This window comes from Furipterus horrens, unplaced genomic scaffold (genome assembly GCF_987537825.1).
Source record: "Furipterus horrens unplaced genomic scaffold, mFurHor1.1.pri manual_scaffold_7, whole genome shotgun sequence".
Classification (NCBI taxonomy): domain Eukaryota; kingdom Metazoa; phylum Chordata; class Mammalia; order Chiroptera; family Furipteridae; genus Furipterus; species Furipterus horrens.
The window spans coordinates 126,429,138-126,449,107 of NW_028327177.1; the positions used below are offsets into that span (position 1 = coordinate 126,429,138).

Sequence of the window (19,970 nt, forward strand, 5' to 3'; positions counted from 1 at the left end):
ACAATGCAGGGGTGCAATTAAAAATACTTAACAATGGTGTAGGCATAGGCAGTGACTATTTACAAATGATTATAGGAGTATTTTAATATATTAGCAATATGCATGGTAGTACCACTGTGTTCCAGCTAAATATTAGCCTTGCCTCAAAGGGCTCATGAGTGTGCTTGGTCATGATGCATTAATAGATTCAGGAATGCACTGAAGAATGCAAGGTATGGAAACAAAGACATGCAGGGCAGGAGGGGCCACCCCATACCCCTCAACTCCCTCCTTCCTTTACTGAACTTTGGATGCCTCCACCTGGGGAGGCCCAGCCACAGAGAGGTACGATGTCAAGAGGGAGGACCCAGAGTCAGTTATAAGCCTGAATCAGCCATCCCGACCAGACACATCCTGGCTTGGGAAATAGAGAAGCAAAAAGAAAAAAGAGGTCCTTCAGTTCAGTCAGAGACAGGGAGGGTCACAAGCCGAGGGAGAGGAGGCTCTTCCTTCAAGATGCCTCAAGTTACATCTGTCCACACACGCATGCAAAATGCTGCTTAAAAAATAAATGAGGTTAATTTCTCTTTACGGGTTCCCTTTCATCTCAGGGTTTCAAAGCACTTAGCCACAAAGATCCCCATCATCACTCGTTTTTTAATGTAAATATCAATTGAAGGCCCAGACTGGTTCTCGTTCAGTAAAGCCCTTTGAAATTTTGGAGGAAAAAATGTACTAAAGAAAAAAAAATTACCATTATATGACCCAAGTGCCCAACGAAGGACCACACAGCCAGAAAACTCCTGTTCTGATGAAAGGCCACGCCTCCACTCCGATGGCAGGCTTGCTAATTAAAATCACAAAACCAGCAAGGGAGATGGAGAGGAGTGACTAAAATGCTCTTAACCCCCGAACAGAAACACTCATGACTGACTCATATAGGCTCCATCAGATTTTCTTCAACAGACATTTGGAAAAAAGCAAAGATATTCAAGTCCAGGCCACCCTCCCATCTACTGACCCAGTAAACTCCACATTGGGGTATGTGAGGCATCCCTGACTCGCTGCCACCTCAGCAGAGTCCCTGTGCAGGGGGAGCCAGCCCGGCCTCCTGGGGAGGGGAATGTTGTTTGCATATGTATTTTCAGCAAGGGGAGACTCAGAATCTCCCCAGTTGCAATGTGTGAGTCACTAGTGGGTGTTTGTTTTCTGGGTTCTGGGTTTGAGTCATCCTCCTTCCTGCTGTTGGTCCTCTCCATCCCAGTAACAACTGAAAAGAGATGATTAGAAATGGCTGAGGTGTTTCAGAGTAGCCACCGACAAGCTGGTCAGTTGGCTGTTGTATTGGGTGTTCATTTGGGAGATCATTCTCTTCTCTGTAAACAAGAATACAGCATCGAAAAATAACAATGGGAAAGAGGAAGAAGGGGAAGGGAAGGGAAATAAGTCTATAAAGGATGTGATTGAGGTAAACGGAAGTAGAGTCTGTCAAAGTAAAAATAGAAAACTGCCTGTGTGTCAGCGAGAGGAGGGCCGGGGCTGCTGGTGTCGACCGCACCCTCTGTGTGCTGTCTTCTGGCCCTAGTTCTCCTGGGCCTGGGAGTTTGGGTGGGGCAGGGACAAGGGGCTGCCAATACCATTCAACAGTTCTGGAGTCTGAAAGGCCATCGTGGCACTGAAAGGACATCTTTCTGATGTCCCTCCCATCAACACTCTGGCTGGCCCCATTTATTTCTGAAAAGGACTTCAAGACCACCCAGCATTCTACAACAGGGGATACCAGGTAAGGTTCCAGTGTCATGCTGGGACCAGGTGCTAAAAAATACCAGCTTGAAAAATAGTGATTTGAGAGTTTGGGGCACCCCAACAGCTAGTCTTTATATCAGTGACATTGGCCAAAAAAAAAAAAAGAATCAAGCCACTCTACATGGTTGGTGGGGCGGGATGGGGGGGGGGGTGATCACAAAACAAACAGGTTTTGATCTCATGGACAGCTCAGCTGGATTTGACCCAGGGAAACCTAACCACAGGCATTCCAGTTTCCTTTAAGAAAGCAGAGAGATTGCAAATGAAAAGCACTTCAACTTTTCAACTGGTTTGAAAGTGGTAGTCAAAGCTGGCCCTTTTTTAAGCAGTAGGAGGCTGGATACTATGTTTTATTTCTAGCATATATCATTAAAAGATATCTGGCTGCCCACACACTGTCATTGCTACATTAGGGACCTGGCGAAGCTCAGAAAAACAGAGACCCTGCCCTAGCACTCCAAATCGGAGTCAACCTGCATAAATCCTTGGCAGAAATGTGATGATAATGAAAACTAACTTGCTGTCGTTCTATGTCGAGTCACAACGGAAGGAAGAGGTATTATTTAATTCAAAACATTCTCATTTGGGGGAGAAAAAATTATAATGCACATCACCACCAAATAGAAAACAAAGATTACGAACTGGGAGCTGTTTTCCTGGGAACCTGATGTCTTAAAACAAAGGGCTTCACTGTTTGCAGAATACTATTTTACATCCAAGTCTCAGTTTCTTGTTTTAAAGATAATTATCTGAAAATATTATGGAACTTCTGAACTACCCATTTGCTGTGGACACATACATTTAAAAGATGCCCAAGGCCTATTCCAAAACAAAACAAAGCAACCCACACCCCGATTGTGACTTTATGCTTAATGAACCTGTTATTTATGACACAGCTTTAAAAAATTATCTCAGAAAGTGAAGACCTAGGATTTGACTCTGGCAGGCAGGGTTATTAAACTCTTTTAGGATAATTCTGCCCTTAACCTGTTCAGTCTTGGGTACCACTTCTTCGAAATGGTGAGTTGTTTTCAGAACTTATGACTCCCCACCAAGTTGCTTCCGTGCTAAAACAGAGCTGTTGGCCCAGCTGAGAAGACCCAGGAAGTAGACTCCCAGGGATGTCTTTTCTGTTATCCTCCTTCCTTAGCCACAGAGTATAATATAGGGTTAGATACCTGACCCACTCTAGGCCAATTAGAGTGCTGCCTTGGAATTTTTTTACACTGAAGTGCTGCCAAGAATCCCATATGCTCTTGTATGAGAGCATGGGGAGTGAAATTTGGAGGTGCGGTGTTCTTTTGCATAGAGAGGAAACCAATCTTCAGAAGAAAAAAAAAAAAAAAGAGCTGACACCTAGAGAGGCAGGACAGACCGGTGCTGGCTGCATTTGATTTTTTGGTTCCATTTGTACCTAAGATCATTCAGCTTGTCTTAAGGCATAAGATACTGCGTAATATTTTTTAAAAATTATTATCACCAGCACTTGTTTTTGGATTAAGCTACTTAGGTTTCTAATACATCAAAAAGAAGTCCTACTAAATCCACTAATTGAGCTGTTTGTAAAAAGTAAAATAAAGTGGAGGTTACCAATAACTTTTTCCTCAAAGAAAATTTGATCCAAAGAAGTATAGAGATATTTATTGTTAAGAATCTTTTAACAAATGTCTGGACAGCATACATGTAGGGTGTGCCATCCTTACAGGGCCATAAAACCAGGGGATGTCCTCTCCACTCTTCTAGGAGCTTAAAGTCTTGTCTGAGATATGGTTAGCATTGTTTTCACGGGAGCTAATGTTTCTTGTTTACTGTGTATTCCCCACTCCCTACTAGAACAGAAGCTACAGAGGTAGGGATATTGGTTTTGTTCATTGATGTATCCAAGCCCCCAAAATAGTGTTTTGCATATAGTAGGCCCTCAAGAAAGAAAATTACTAAATGAATAAACTAACCTCTGTCTATGGCCTAATCCTATTACATGTGTTAGCTCTTCACTCTTGCTAAGCTTAATGACAGAAGTAACAATGAAATTGAAAGAAGGGAAAATAGATACGAAGGTACTTGGGATAAAAAGCAGGCTTAAAGGTCAAAGAGAACTATTTTTCAATTTAACAATCTAGAGAACTTTGGTAACACTTCCATTTCAGCAACAAATTAATGCATGAAACAAATGAGCCTCTCTTCATTTCACCTTAATTTAATCTCAGTTTTACTGCTAGTTCTACTACTGCGCATTCTTTTCTTCTTTTAGGAATAGCATTCCTTTAGTTTTAGCTCAGCAGATGGAAGCCCAACCAAGAACCGCATTTTCTGGTTTCCCTTGCAGCTAAGTAATGCCATGTGACTAAGTTTTGACCAATAGGTCGTCCAATCAGGATACTATATGCCCCTAACCTAGAACATGGAACTTCTCTGGACTAGTCATGTAACCTAAGCAGAGCCAATCAGAGTCCTTTGAGGAGATGAATACAAGTGCCAAAGTAGAAGGGATCATTTTCTCTTTTTATAATTGCTAGCTATGAAGACAGTATAAATTTAGCTCTGCCATGGCATCATTGCTGTTACAGAGAAGAAGACTGCCCAAGAATTAAGCCAACTTGGAAGTGTGAGGACCCATGATGGAAGGAAAGGGGGTCCTGAGCAGAGTTTGAATCCTTGAAGTCCTCTGTGTCTGAGGTAAAACTTCCTCCCACCTTGGACTTTCCAGCTACAGGAGTCAATCACTTGCTTATGTGTTTCAGCTCTGTTGTGATTTTGTCACTTGCAACTGACAGAGACCTGACTAATGCAGGAGTAACCAAAGATAAGATTAAAAAAATAGATACAGTTGTGTTGTGGAGGCTCTAAATGCTAGATTAAAAAAAAGTTTGGACTTGTTTTGAAGACTATAAGATGAGCCATTTGAATTAAGAGGGTGTTGAGGTGGAATATTGGGGTTCAGTCAAAAGAGCACACCCAGTTGCAACTTCCAGGTTTATCACTACTTGGCAATGGACCACATGCAAATCCTGAGCTATTGTTTTCTCTTCCGCAGAATGGGGGTAATTCCATATACCTTCCTCAGTGTCTGTGTGGAATACATTAAATAACACATTAAGCACTTAATATAATGTCTGGCACACTATAGGCATAATAACTTTTCTTATGATGCTAGGGTAGTGGTAATGGTGACAGAAGAAGATGAAGGAGGAGGAGGAAGAGAAAGGGAGGGCTCTATTCCTGGACTAGGTTGGCAGAAGTAGAAAAGAATAAGAAGAATAGTTATAAGAGCTCTTGGCGAACATCAGCATGACTGTAGGCAGTCTGGACATGAGAAGAAAGGAAAAGGGAGAAGTCAGTTAATAATCCAAACTTAAACTATCTGTTGAATTGACTGATTCTTAAACTTTTTTTTTCTTTTGCATTCACACCACCAGAAATAGGAAAGACAACAATGAAAACCAACTGTGTGTGTGTGGATGTGTTTGCGTGCAGGGTGAAGAAGAAGCTAAAGATTTCATTGAGTGTTCTTCCTCTTCAGTCAGGCTACATCATTTGCAGAGTGCTGTGCAGAATGATAATTGAGACCTTTTATTCAAAAAATGAGAAAACATGTTTTTTTTTTGTTTTTCCTTTCTTCCATGGTCCCTCCCTTGATCTGTTGTGGTGGGTTTTGTTGTTTGTTGCTTCTTCTTCCTCTTTTTTTTTTTTTTTTGCTATTTAGTGTCACATTACTTGAGGCATAGGGATACTCACATGCCCTGGCTGGTTTGGCTCAGTGGATTGAGCGTCGGCCTGCGAGCTAAGTGTCGCTGGTTCGATCTTCCAGCCAGGGCACATCAGAGAAGGAAAACTCTGATTCCAAAAAAACCTCCGCTGCCTTGCGGCATACCTCTTCAGGGGAAAGGCTAAGGGAGTAAACCCCGACAGAAAATCCGGAGCCGGAGTCCCTAAGGCGGTTTGACGTTGTAGTCAATACCGGCAACTCCTGCGGCGCACCTGAAGCCAAGCTGTATTGACTCCGTCTTTCCCTTGGACCCTTCAGCTGCGAAGAGAGGGGGGTTCTGCTGCGTGGGCAACAGCAGACCCTCCATATCACCCTGCCCAGGCTCTGTAGCTTCAGCTTCACTGGAGAGGACACTCCAGCGTCATCACAAGATGTCGATTCAACACGGGAGGAGACAGATACCGTGTCACTCCCGAGTTGGACTGCACAGCCATTCTCGGCGGTGCAGATAGACTCTTAAGAAGCTACACCATCGTCTCTCGAGACGGTCGGCTGCCGACGACGAGGGATACTCACAGTGCCAGCAGAAACCCTCCAGGTGCCTGGGGCCCTGCCTTGCAAGTTGGTTTGTGCTCCATCCTGATCCTTCCCCCACCTGTGCCCAGGCCCCGTGTCAGGAGCAGAGAGCAGCAGTGGTCATTGGGCAGGGATGTGGGAACAGGCACAGAAGAACTGATCCTGGGAGGAAAGGGTGGCGGGAGGTGGACTGTTGAGTTGAGGTTCCAATATCCAATGTCCCATTGGACTTCAGTTAGAAAATATAAATTCAAAGATAAGATTATTAAAAATTTCTAGATGGTGACAACACAGTATTAAACTCCAAACATCTGGTCCCCTTATGTGATGGTTAATTTTTTGTGTCAACTTGAATGGGCCACAGGATGCCCATATACATATTTTGTGCATTTATGTGAGGGTATTTTTGGATGAAATTGACACTTAAATCACAGACTGAGTAAAGCAGATTGCCTTCCCTGATATGGATGGACCTCATCCAATCAGTTGATTGAAACAAAAAGGTTGAGCCTCCCCCAAGGAAGAGAGAGTTTTTTCCTGCTTGCAGACTGAAACTGAAACATCAGCTCTTTCTAAATCTCAAGCCTGCCAGCTTTCAGACTGAACTTACACCTGGTTCTCAGGCGTTCAGACTCAGACTGGAACTAAACCATCAGCTCTCCTGGGTCTGCAGCTTTCCAGCTCACACTGCAGATCTTAGGTTTGCCAACCTCCATCATCACATGAGCCAATGAGCCAATTTCTTGTAATAAAGCACGTTCTCTCTCTCTCTCTCTCTCTCTCTCTCTCTCTCTCTCTCTCTCTCTCTCTCTCTCTTTATCTGTACGCATATATAGGCATCCTATTGGTTCTGTTTCTCTGGATAACCAAGTAGTACACTTTCTGAGTGCTAGAGCTTTGTGTGACGACATTGGTCACACATCCATGGAGCTGGTTCTGTTTTTATTTTCCCCACTTGCTGCTACACCAGAGAGAGAGAGAAAGAGAGATTAGTGAAGAAGAAATTGCTTCTGTTTTAATGAGCTATCAGTAATGTCTTGCTGTCATCATAAAGTGCAAATACATTTTTATATACACCAATGAAAGTATAGACTCCATAAGACAGCTTACAAATTTCTAATGTCCCATGATCACACGTTGAAACCTACTGTTCTAGAAAAACATTAATTTCATATGCTCAAGGGTGAGACTTCAGAAATAATAACTGAACCAAGGTTTGACCTTTGTACTCTTCACCCTGTGTACAATCAATGGTACATTTTGTACTGCAGGACCACAAGGCCTTATCCAAAACCCTGGGACCAGATGTCAGAATTCAGAATTATCTTGGATTTTGAAAAAAGTGTTACATGTCCTGGCCAGTGTGGCTCTGCTGGTTAAAATGTCATCCTGTAACTTAAAGGTTGTGAGTTCGCTTCCCGGTTGGGACACATACGTAGGTTGCGGGCTCAGTCCTCAGTCTGGGCATGTATGATCCCTGGTCCAGGAGTGTACAGGAGGCAATCAATCAATGTTTCCCTCTCTCCCTTCCTCTCTCTCTACAACAATGAAGAGAAAATGTCCTCAAGTGTAGATTTAAATAAATTTGTTTTAAATGCTACAGTGTAAGTGTTGCATATTATTAACTCTGACAGCAGGCTCTGGGACAGCACTCTGTACTGAAATACATTAACATATCTGCCGCAAAACATGTGAATATTTATGCTAGTTGGTCAAAAACTGTCAATAGCCTCATGTCAGTCCAGGTAAGATTTTGCTTTCAAATGAGTTCAGGTAAGGTCAGATTTTGCTGCCAAATGAATTACAAAAACTCAGTTTTGTAGAGCTTTTTGGATTTCGGAAATGCAGGTCAGGGTCCGTGGATCTGCAGTTCCTGCTTCCGTGGATGGCCTCTCCTGTCATTCCCATTCCCATTCTGACGGCAGTCAACTTGAGAACAAAATGAGCGAGGAGAGCTTGCCTGGAGGGAGCGCGTCCTGTGATACACAGAAAAGGTCAAGGGGAAGGCTCAGGGTTTAGCCTTCCAGTCGCCTTCCACACCTTTTGGCCCAAGTACCTAGAGTTACGTGAGCCTAGAAAATGAATCAGAACCAACGTGCAGGAGACAAAAATCCCCACAGCATCCCCTGGAGCTGTTCCCTCATGCACTGAAGCACACCCACAGAAACTTCCTCCAAGGCATCCCAGGAGGGGCAGCTGCTAGCACTCAGGGCACCAAACTGGGAAAAGTCATCCACCCTGTAAGGACTGTTCATATATGTCAGCTGAGTTATACACTTTAAGGAAAGAGCTTCAAAATACTGTCTCTAACATCCAGCTACAGGTGCATTATATAGAAGCATTATCTTGAAATACATATAATAATATGCTAAATTTAGTTATAAGTGGCTATCACATACACAGATAACTCCCTAGCCCATATTTTCTCAGTATAGCTCTAGTCATGCTCTTAATTCAGTTGGTGTCTTAAAATTATTAGCATTTTATGGCAGGATTTCAGAAATTCTCAGATATGTGGCCATTGTATGAACATTGTTCAAAGTCTTCTTTAGAGTGTGTAGTTTCCAAGCAATTGAATGTTGATCCTGTTAAAGGTAAAGGAGGGCTTTGCCTATGGAGACCCTTCTGCATGGTAGGAATGCATCTTGGAATTTTGTCTTTCCACAAAGGCCGAAGACCGATGCAACCACATCTACGAAAATCAGGAACAAAGTCTTACTTGGTTCCTCCAGCTGAAAGGGAATTTACTTACATCTTCTGAGTTCTCACTGAAGTATTTCTGTGCCTCTTATGCAGCATCAGTTACTTTTTTATCTTGACAAATTATATCATATTCTTGAATATGACTGTTCTTTTTGGAAGGCACTCATTTTTACATCTGCAACTGCTTCCAGGACAAAACCTTAAGTGGAAGTAAATACTTAGTAATGTTCTTAATAAATGAATGATTTGGACTTAATTTTCCTTGTGTGGCAATTTAGGTTAAAAATTTCTACTAGTTTAGTAATTTTTGCAATTTTTAGCAGATGCTCAACAAATATATTAAATTGTGTAACCAATTTTGTATTAAAGATTTTTCTCTACTTTGTCACCAGTATCTTGTTATGATATTGCTTGTTATGAATACTTGTACACTTAACTTTATCAGTATTTGTTTTCTCATTATTCACTAAGAAAATTAATTCTATCTTTAAAGGGATCTCTGATAAGTTATTGGTGAAACTGACAATCTGGTGCATTTATTAAGAACAAAAATTAGATTACTCATTATTAGTCAACATCAGTCACTACTGATTATGCAATAATGAAAGTTAATCTTAAAAGTGAGAGACTTGAAAAGGAGTCAGCAAATTAAACTATAAGTGGAATGTGTGTAAGTAATAGGACTTAGTAATTTTAAAGGTCTCAGCTGTCCCTCTGAATTTAACCAACTGTGGTGTTCAAAACACTAGAGTACGCAAAGGAATGCATGTTATGTTAGTTCACATTAAGTCAGGGCATTGGAGTGCTGAAATTCAACCAGGAAACCTACACAATCCCCACTGTTTAAAGAAAGAGAAAGAGAAGCAATTTATTCATCACCAGTAACATGAGCATTCACTATACTGACAGGCTAAGGCAGCAAATCAAAGACTTGGGTTTTTGAAATTAGTACATTATCTCTCAGACATGCAGAGAGAGGTATTTAATTAGCAAGTAAGGGTGCCAGGTAAAATATAGGCTGCCCAGTTAAATTTGAATTTTAGGTAAACAACAAATAATTTTTTGTATAAATGTGTCCCAAATGTTTCATGGATAGCTGGGATTGTCATCTCAGTTCTGACTCTTTGTCACCTTCTCATGTCATGATTCATTAATTCATTTGCTGATTCAACATCAATTTATTTAAGGCCTTGTTCTGTGCTGAGTCCTGTGTGTAGTACTGACCACACAGTGGTGAGCAAAACAGACTAATCTAAGAAAGCAAAAAGGTAATCACTTCATAATGTGATAAATGCCATGATTCACAGTTTATTCATTAGAGAGGCAATTAACCCAGCCTTGCGTCAGAAAAAGACTCCCAGAAGAAGTGATATTGAGATTAGGCCAAAGGCAAAAGGTTGGGGGAATTAAGGAAGGTTCTTATCAGAGACTACTTACCACGAGGGCAAAGCTTGGGGGACAAGAGATACCATAGAGCACTTGAGAAGTTGAAAACTCCAGTAGTTAGTAGGGTTGAACTGTAGACTAGGAGGCTGTAAGTGGTGAGACCCATGATTGGAGAGGTCTGCCCTGGCTAAATCACTAGGGGCCTCATTTAAACCGGATTGAACAGTCCATGCAGCGAAGTGACACAGTCATGTCTGGAAGTCAGAAAGCTCCCTCTGACTTACACAGAATGGGCTGCAAGTGAGGACTTGGAAATGGGTATGGAGAGAAGTAGGCAGCTGAAAGAGCTATTCAGGATGTCACTCCAAAACTGTCTAGTTCTTTGAATGAGTGCAAAATCTTTGAGCCTCTTCTCTAGTTTTGCTTTGATGTCGCATATTATGTAACAAGGCCCTGCCGCCTTAGCTTTGCAGGGCAGTTTTGCCTCAGCCATTGCTGTCATGCCAGATCAACAAGAAAGAAATGGGAGTCTCATAAGGGGGTGGTAAACCAGATGGTAACTATTTGTGTTGACATGTTTAGTAAAGTACACGTCATTTACTCATAGTGCGGTTTTGATTGGCCTGGAGTTACTGGAGAACCAGCCCAGAAATGGACATTTTGCCAGGGCCGTGGACAGAAATGACCTAAGAAGGTCACCAATTATACAAGCTATTCATACAGACAGCTCTTATTAGTGGAGAAATATGTTTTAGCTTTTTCATGAGGATGAGCGATGCCCAGCCATGATGAAAAGTAATTGACAAAGGAAACCAGACAGAGAAGCCAATGATATGTAAAGGAAGCAAAACCAGTGACAAGCATGGGTAAATGAGAAACAAGAAGATGCAAACAATGTCATCAACTAAAGTATGGCCACAGTCATTGTTTATTGAAAGTTGACTGTGGGCCACGAACTAATAGTATATATACATGATCTCATTTAATTCCCACAAATGCACTAAGGAATTAATCATTGCTCCTATGTTCCAGGTAAGAAAAAACTGTGGCTCAGCATGTTTAACCCAGCCTAGATCATGCAGCATGTAACTGCTGGAACCAATATTTGCACCCCAGGTTCTCTGCCTTGAAAAGACAATTGTACTGTTTATGGTCTCTGCTATGGTGTAAAAGAAAAGATACTTTCCTGATGAAGAGTCAGCCTGGCATTTCTGAAGCACCACCCCTCCATGCTGAACAGGACAACGAGGACAATTCACAGGCACCATTAAGTTTATGGAATGCTGGGACCTCCCCTGCTGGGCGATCCAAAAGCATCCATGCACAGAACTGACAAGGTTAACAGAGACAAGTCCTATAATTTGTGGAGAAGTTGGTATACCCATCTATTATTCCTTAGATAAGGACGGATGATTTAGCCACCAAAATAAATTTTTGATGCTTGATTTATAAATATTGAGAAAACAGCTATGTTCATTTGGGGCTAGAAGCTACGTTCGTCAAGATCAATTCATGTCAGACTAATGTTATTTCCACTGTGTCTATGATATTCTGTTGAGGTAAAAGGCTAGGGGAATTCCATAAAATGCTCAGTCTTGATTGCATCACGTTTCTTAGAAAAATGTTTGATATCATTGTAAATCAGTGTGAGAATGGTAAATTGAATGCTACTTCAAATGAATAGAGATGTAGCCACTTAAATAATTACATCCTAGAAAGATTAATGTTAACTGGATATATCTAGTGATATATTAAAAGGTCTCATCCTTAGACTTGTCTTTTTAGATATATTTTTGATGACTTGGAGAAGGTGATCTATCTTCTGAGCTTCAGCTTTGTAATGAAATCATTGCTAAAAATCTTCAGGTGGCTGGCCAAGGCAGCTCAACCTAAATGTCCAAAACTGACCTCATTTTCTTTTCTTCCAGACTGGCCTCTCTCTGCTCCTCCCCATCTCAATTAATGGACTGCCACATTAGTGAAGACTCCCAGCAGCAAGTATCTGAACTCAGCTTGAACTAGCTTAGCAACCAAAAGAAAAGTATCATCTCAGGAAGTCCAAGGAAAGTTGTACAATCAAATTGTAGGAAGGACAGGGAAACGAATGGGCCCCAGGAACAGCTAGAGCCAGGGTCTCAAACATGATCAGGACTCTCCTCTCTTGTTTCTCCTTGCCTGTTGGCTCTATTTTCTTTTGCTTCAGACTGACTCCTTCTATATAGAAGAAAACCAGCTGCCAGCTCCATTATTTTATATCTTGGAACTTTGTCTTATTTCAGGCTGCTATCACATAAATAGCACAGACTGGGTGCTTTAAATATCAAATAACTGTGTGAAATAGCTCACAATTCTGCAAACTGGGAAGTCCCAAATCAAAGCACTGGGAGACCTGGTGTCTTGTGAGGACCCGCTTCCAGGCTTGTAGTCAGCTGTCTTCTCGCTGTATCTTCACATGGCTGAGGGAGAGGCCATCTCTCTCATGCCACTTCCTAGAAGGGCACTAACCCTATTCATGTGGCTTCATTCTCACGACCTAAATATCTCCCAAAGGGCCACCTCCAAATGCCATCACATTGCAGATTAGGCCTCAACTTACAAATTTTAGGGGTTTACAAGCTTTGTCAAGTTCATTGCAATGTCTGTTCCTGAAAAGGGACCGACTGAAGCTTTCTTTGGTTCCAGGTTCAAAATCCTCGACAAGAACTCTGACTGATGGGCTTCGTTTGAATTACTTGCCCTCTTCTGGATCCATTCATTACATGCTGCCAGTGGGTGGGAATTCTATAATTGTCACAGGTGAGGTGTCTTCCAGGACCAATCAAAAAAGGTCACGGGGTGGGGGGCGGAATTTATGAGAAAAATAATTACATCTCCCTTGAAGTAAATTGTTAAGCAGCTTACAGGGGGAAAAAAGGCGTAATTTTTTCAGTAATAAACACAAGGTGCTAGGTAGACAAAGTCATAGGTGTCTACTACGATTGTGACAAATCTCTCTGCTCAAATTAGCGAGAAAGTCCTCCTAGACTGTCCTCCTGTCTAAGCTCCCTTAGCCAATTGGCCAACAAATCCCCAAATATATTAAATCAGTCCTTTCCGATTTTTTCTAACTATGTTTCTCTTTCTTAGTTCAGATCCTCCTCACTTCTTGCCTGGAAAGTTGGCAGTAGTTTGATCTGGTGGCACTGTCTTCTGTTTCCACTGTCCTTCATATACCAACCAGGGTGAACTTCCTAAAACACAAATGTGGTCGTTCTTCCAAAAATCTCCAGCACCCAGAGAAAAAAATTCCAAACCTAACTACATTTGATGGCACTTCTACAATCTCATCTCCACTGACTCCTGCCTTATTCATATACCAGGATTTCAACTTGCTTCTTCTGAAATTCACCCAGATCTTTCACCCAGCAATTATAAGAAACATCTGCTTTACTGTAGAGCTTTGGAAGTCAGTGAGAGAATTCTAAAGATCTCCTTGTTCAGCTGTAAATGGGGGCCTGTTTGTGCACAGAATCTACGAAGAAAGTAGATGGAGAGGCACTCTAGTCCACCCTTCCTTTACTTGTACAGATGAGATATGGAGCCCAGCAAAATAAAGTGATTTTATCTATATGCTGATGAGCACAAGCCCAAGTCTTCTGATTTCCATTCCAGTTCACCAAATGGAGTAAAAACAGTTCTTAGAAACAGGAGAGCCAACAAGGGAGGAAGGGACTATGGCCAGGAAAAAGATCCAGGAAAGCAGGAGAAAGTACCTTCAATTTCCCAAATTAGCCCTCATCTCAAAATGTGAATATAAACAAAAAGAGCTGCTGAAGGCTGGGGGTGGGGGGGGTGGCTGCACACAGGAAGGGAAGGCATAAGAAATGAAGAAAAGGACCAATGGCTAGTTTAAGAAATTATCTCCTCATAATGGGGTTCAGGCCATGAATAAAGGGCCCAGATGGTTTTAATGAACAAACTCTGCCTCTTGCCTTTCATTTGACCACAGCAGGAATTGTCACCAGTGAGGGTGATGGGCCATATCCTATCAGTGATCTGCCTCACACGCTCTCCCTGGTGCCTTGGAAGTTTTTCAGTGAGTCTGGGATACTCTTCCATTCCCTAAAACTCACACCAAGAAGCCTGGGAGTTGATTCACTCCCAGGTTGGCTCCAGTATTCAGGACTGTGGTAGAATTTATAAGATGAATAAATCTCAATCTTAGAAGTCTTCTTTGGTCATATTATGTACTTTAAAATATAATGCATGTTGGGGTATGACTTCTGGATTATCTCAACCTCCTTGGTAAAGCAAGAATTGTCATCATTGGTGGGAAATACAAAAATACCAATCAATGTGTGGCCAAAAAGAATACTTTGAATAAATTTGACTCTGAGGAAAGTAACTGATAAAACTCATCTAGAAATCATTCTCCTCTCTTTCCTTTTTGTTTCCTTCTCCCAACAAAATTTGAAATATTAAGAGATCCCAATGTTGGAATTAACTACAAACACCAACATAGTCATAAAATTTTTACTGCATAATACAAAGCAGAAAAGTAACTCCAGCAGTTCTGAAGTGAATCAATGGCCTTCCATTGACTCATTCAAACTCCTTTTCCAACACTTGAGTTAATACCAGTATCATGAGATCCCAGACCGTGTTCTACTTTTTGTTATTTTGGAAAGAATGACTAATCCCTGTATACTATTCTTGGACTGTTATTTTGGCCAACTTAGGAAGAATAGACTAATACTAATAATATCCAACGTTTACAGCACGTTCACAGTTTACAAAGTCTTTTTCCACTTTATCCTCACATCAGTTCCCTGATGAAGGGACTTGCCTGGGCTCACCCGCAGTTAAGTGACAGAGCTAGGAAATGAACACAGGTCTCCTGAATCCAACCTGGTAGATGTTGTCATTAACAGTCTTCGTATTTCAATGGTGTAGTACAACAGTTTTTTGTTTTTGTTCTTGTCACAGCTGTGTGGGTGTCTGGGGCTGGGGATTCTGTCCCATATAGTCATGTAGAGACTCATGTTCCTTCTCCCTGTGTCTTACTATCTTCCACCTGTGGTCTCCAAAGCTACTAGAAGGTGGCAGATCACGCACAGATTTTTACCAGCCAGGCCTGGAAGTGGCTGACATCACTTGGCCTCAGGTTCTTTTGGCCAAAGGGCCATCTCAGCAAGGGAGGCCCAAATGCAATTCAACTGTTTGTTCAGATCCACAAGGCTTGGGGAAGTGAATTTGAGAGCTTTGCCCTTAGTGCTGTGGTTTCTCAAGCCTCCATGAAGTCCCTACTGCTGGGTAAGGCATGTGGAACAGTCGCTGGAACAGCAGGAAGAGATTGATTCTGAATTGAAGGGAACGGGAATGGAAAAGACCTCACTGAAGAAGAAACAATAACAGTAGTGGCGAACACACTGAATTTCAGGAACTGGCATTAACGTGCTTCCCATGCATCATCCCATGTCATTCTCATAACAATCTTATGGTTTAGCTCTATTATTGTTCCCATTAGCCAGACACAGAGGGAGAACATGCTATAAAGGACATTACTGGGACAGTTGACGAAATGTGAATATGGACTGCAGATGGAACAGACAACAGTACTCTATGAATATCAACTTCCTTTATTTTGATAATTGTGATTATATAGAATGTCCTTGCTCATAGGAAATTCACTGAACTATTCAGAAATAAAGGTGCATGCCGTTGCAAACTTACTGTTAAATATCATAGAAAATAATAACTGTGTGTGTGTGTATGCGTGTGTGTGTGTGTGTGTAGAGGGAGGGGGAGAGAATGATAAAAGAAATGGAGTAAAATGTTAACAACTGGTCAATGTGGGAGACTGGAGTTTTTTTACTACTCTTGAAATTTTCTGTAGGTTTTAAATTATTTCAATAGGAAAGGTAAAAGAATAGAAGGAACATTGGCACCGAGCGATGGAGTGACTGGCCCAGCTCAAACAGCTTATGAGTGGTGGGGGATGGTGTTGTCCAGAATTCACTGCTCCGCCCCCCAGGCAACGTGAAGGACCCGATGCAGGGCCACCGCCTGCCCCGGGCACTGCCCACCTCCCACTCACGTGGCAGCTGCCAGGACCAATGAGGCGCCTCCCCTGAGAAGGGTAGGCCCTCCCCCCCGGACGCACTCTGCAGCTGGTTCGTCTCCCCCTGCCCGTGCGACTGGATGCAAAGCCGTGCTGGTGCGCATGGGACTGGACGGGAGAAGGGAAAAGATGACACACCCCGGAGCGCAGGGCAGTTTCTGCCCGCGGGGAGCACTCCCACCCACCGGAAGCGGAAGCGGAGGCTGGCTTTCCCCTCCTCCCCCTCTCTCGCGGAAAACTCAACGGGAGAGCAGTCATGTGTGCTGAGCGGACACGGCTGCCTGGCAGCTTGTGTTCGAGACAGTCACGCCTCACTTCCCATCGCTTCTCCCCTTGCCTCGCTTCCCGTTTCCCTCATCCTTGCTGCCTTGGTTTTTTTGCACGTACACGTGAGGCAGCAGCTCTTCTTGCATCCTTGAGTCGGGGCTCTGTGCCCTGGGGTAGGAGGGCTAAAAAAAAACCCACGTTTGATCACTCCGCGGGTTCAGCTGGGTCCGACAGCCAGGAAATTGACAGAAAGGCAGGACAAGGAGAAGGAACGACTTTTAGGAAGCATGAGGATAACCGTAAACAGTTTGGTGGGGCAGGCGAGCGGTAATGGGGGTGCAGGGAATGAAATAAGGATGTAATAAAACATGATGGGCGTGAATGCCTGCTCTAGCTGTCCAGTGTAGACATTTCTGTAGGCACTAATGTGAGCCAAGAGGGCCTTTTGATGTAGGGTGTATAAAGTATAATAACAGCTAATGTTTGTTGTTATTTGCTAACCTTTACACTAAGCATTTTTCATAAATTATTGTATTTGAACCTAACAATTATCCTGTGAAATGAGTACTGTTGTCATTCCCTACGATGTAGAAGTTTATAAACTTGCTCAAGGTCACACAGATTTTGAACCCCAAAATCCCATGCTCTGCCACGAGAGCTGGGTTTAGGAACATAATTTGTGGGAAGCGTGAAGGACAGATTGGTGGCTGAAAACATTAGAGAGAGCGCTGCTCTTAGTTAATGATTTTTCTAATTTATGCAAAAACGATGGGGAAAATGTGAAACATACCTTTCCTTTCCCACATATACTTATTTCAGTGTATTCATCCAAGAGAATAGTGTACAGCACGATGGGAACTGATCTTAAAGCTGCGGATCAGGCAGTGAATGAGAGACCTTCCTCCACCCTTGGAACGTGCAGATTAGAGGCAGAGACAGAAATTAATGAAAGAGTCACATGGGTGTTGTTGCAAACTGCCACGTCTCTGAAGGAAAAGCACAGGGTGTGAAAGGGCTTCTTCCAGGGAAATGATCTAGTTTGGCAGCCATGGATCCCACTTCAGAAGGTAATCCCTGCGGGGAGAATCTGGGTTGCTGATGAAAAGTGGCCAACCAATGGGGAAAACAGCGTTTTAAGGTCTTTTGAAACTGAAGTCTGTATCTAAGCTCCTGATTGCTTCCCTCACCCTAAATCTCCTCCAGCAATCCTCATCTCAGCAATGGCTACACCATTTTGCACATTGTCTGAGTCCAAAACACTGTAATCAACTTTGACTCCTCTTTTGTTTTTCTTGTTTTTTTGGTTTTTATTTTCTCATTACTAAGAGGGAATGCATCAGAAAACACTGCTGGCTTCATCTCTAAGACACATATAGTGTGTCCTGTCACTTCTTGCCATCACCGCTGCTACCACCCTGGTCCCAGCCATCACCATTTCTCTGTGGGAATTATGCTGTTGTTGCCTCCTTGGCTGGCCTCCTTACTTCCACTCTTGTTCCCTACAGGCTGTTCTCAACAGTGACATTAAAATGTCAATCCTGTCATATCACCTCTGTGCTCCGAACCCTCTACCAACTTTCTGTCTCTTTCAGAGGACAATCTAAAGCCTCACAATGACCCAAAGGCTCTTTGAGACCCAAGACCCTTCCCTAATCTCTGCTCTCCTCTTGGGCCTCTCTTACAGTTCTTCTCTGCTTCTTTTTGTCTACTCCAGACACAATGGTCTTCCCGTTCTTCCTTAAATACCCCAGACCTACTGCCACCTTAGGGCCTTTGTACTTGCTATTCCTTCTGCCTAGAAATTGTCACCCCTACTCCCACCCCAACTAGCACTTCCCACCCTCCCTTCCTGTTCAGCAGTATCTCTTACCATCTAATCAGTTCTTTTGTTTCTGATCTGGACCCACCACCTCTAGAATGTGAGTGCTATTATGCTTATTCATGGCCAAGATGCTTTAGCACTGAAAACAGTGTCTGCCACATGGGAGAAACTCAGCAAGTAGTTGTTACATAAATTAATTTTTAAAGTTTGAAGACATGTCCTACAAGGCCCATTGCCACTGCATAAGCTCAAGATGAAGAAGAAAGGAGGTCCTGGAAGCCCAGGCCCCCTGTGGGTTTCCATGGATGACAGCAAAGCACCTACATGCATTATCTACATGCATGGACATTGTAACTCGCAGCTCAGATCACCCTTCAGGAGTGACTGTTTTACTCTCTCAGCTTGGCCCCTTTTGAGGATCACCTTAACTGAAGAGAGCTGCCTCACCCAAATCACACCTCCCTCCCAGAGCCGCCAAACCCAATGACTGATTGATGTGGGGTATAAGGCCCTGCCCTCTTGCCCCACTCCAGAACAACTCTGAAGGATCCTCCCATCTTCAGAACTCGCAGTGGGGTAGGCTGAGGCCCTCACTGGGCCTGTGTGGCAGCTCACCCTCTTCCTCTGCCTAAAGGTTCTTCATTTCTTTCCTTTCCCCAGGTGTGGATCACAGGAGCACTTCCCAGTAAGCCTCCTGCGCACACTAACTCCATCTCAGAGTCTGCTTCCCTGGAAAACCCATCTATAACAATACGCCCACTCCACCCCCATCAATGCATCTCTAATACTGAGACTTAAATAGTGACCTTTCATCATAACAGGCAAAACCAGACTGTGTCTTAGAACAGACAAGGGCCTTCTAAGGACCAAGAGTTCATTTACCTCTGAACTCACAAAATCAATGGCATGCTGCTAAGGAGGAAATATAAAACACATCCAGGCAGCTCTAAAGAAAGAAGCTGTTATCATCACTGGGACTTTGGAAGTGTAGTGCCATACTAAGGTAACACACACACTTCTAACCGGGACCTCCTGAAGGTAGTCCCTGCCCCTTCGTGAGGGTGCTGGGAAGGCTGTGGTTTTCTCTGTACCTTGACATCCGAAAATAAGGAGGGTGAATGCAGTCTAACTTTCAGGAAGACTCAGGTAAGGAGTGGTGAAGTGGGGCAGTCGGGCTTTTATGCTACTTCACGTCGTCTCAGCCTATCATGGGGAAGTACTTATGTTTATTTGTCCAATACAAATGAACAAAAACTTTAAAGACTATGAAATGTAATACACACCTTCTTAATGTCTTCAGCACTGGGAGATGCTGGAGTCTAACACTGCAGGTTGCCTACTGACCCCCATTCCCATCCTTGCCATCTGCTCCCAACAAAGCAGATCTGAGCGTGTACTGAACCATCTTAGATGCTGCTTCTAGGTACTTGTTGCCGGTCACATAAAGACCAAACCTCACAACATTATATTGAATGCCTTTCACTATCAAACCACAACCAAATGCTCGAGGTTCCATTCTAATTCCTGGAACATTTTCCCTTCTTCCTGTCCCCAGCTTTCAGAATCACTTCCTGTTCTGTAAAGGAGCTGGGCCTTTCCCAGCTTTGTGTCTGCATTTGGTAATT

General features: G+C 43.0%; 1 long non-coding RNA gene across 1 annotated transcript; it reads left to right on the plus strand.

Moving 5' to 3' along the window:
- Positions 1-1,535: 1,535 nt before the first annotated feature.
- LOC150005197 (uncharacterized) lies at positions 1,536-13,732 on the plus strand. The gene is made up of 3 exons (XR_016512318.1): positions 1,536-1,762; positions 12,085-12,952; positions 13,283-13,732. It is a non-coding gene; the product is annotated as an uncharacterized LOC150005197 (long non-coding RNA).
- Positions 13,733-19,970: the final 6,238 nt, after the last annotated feature.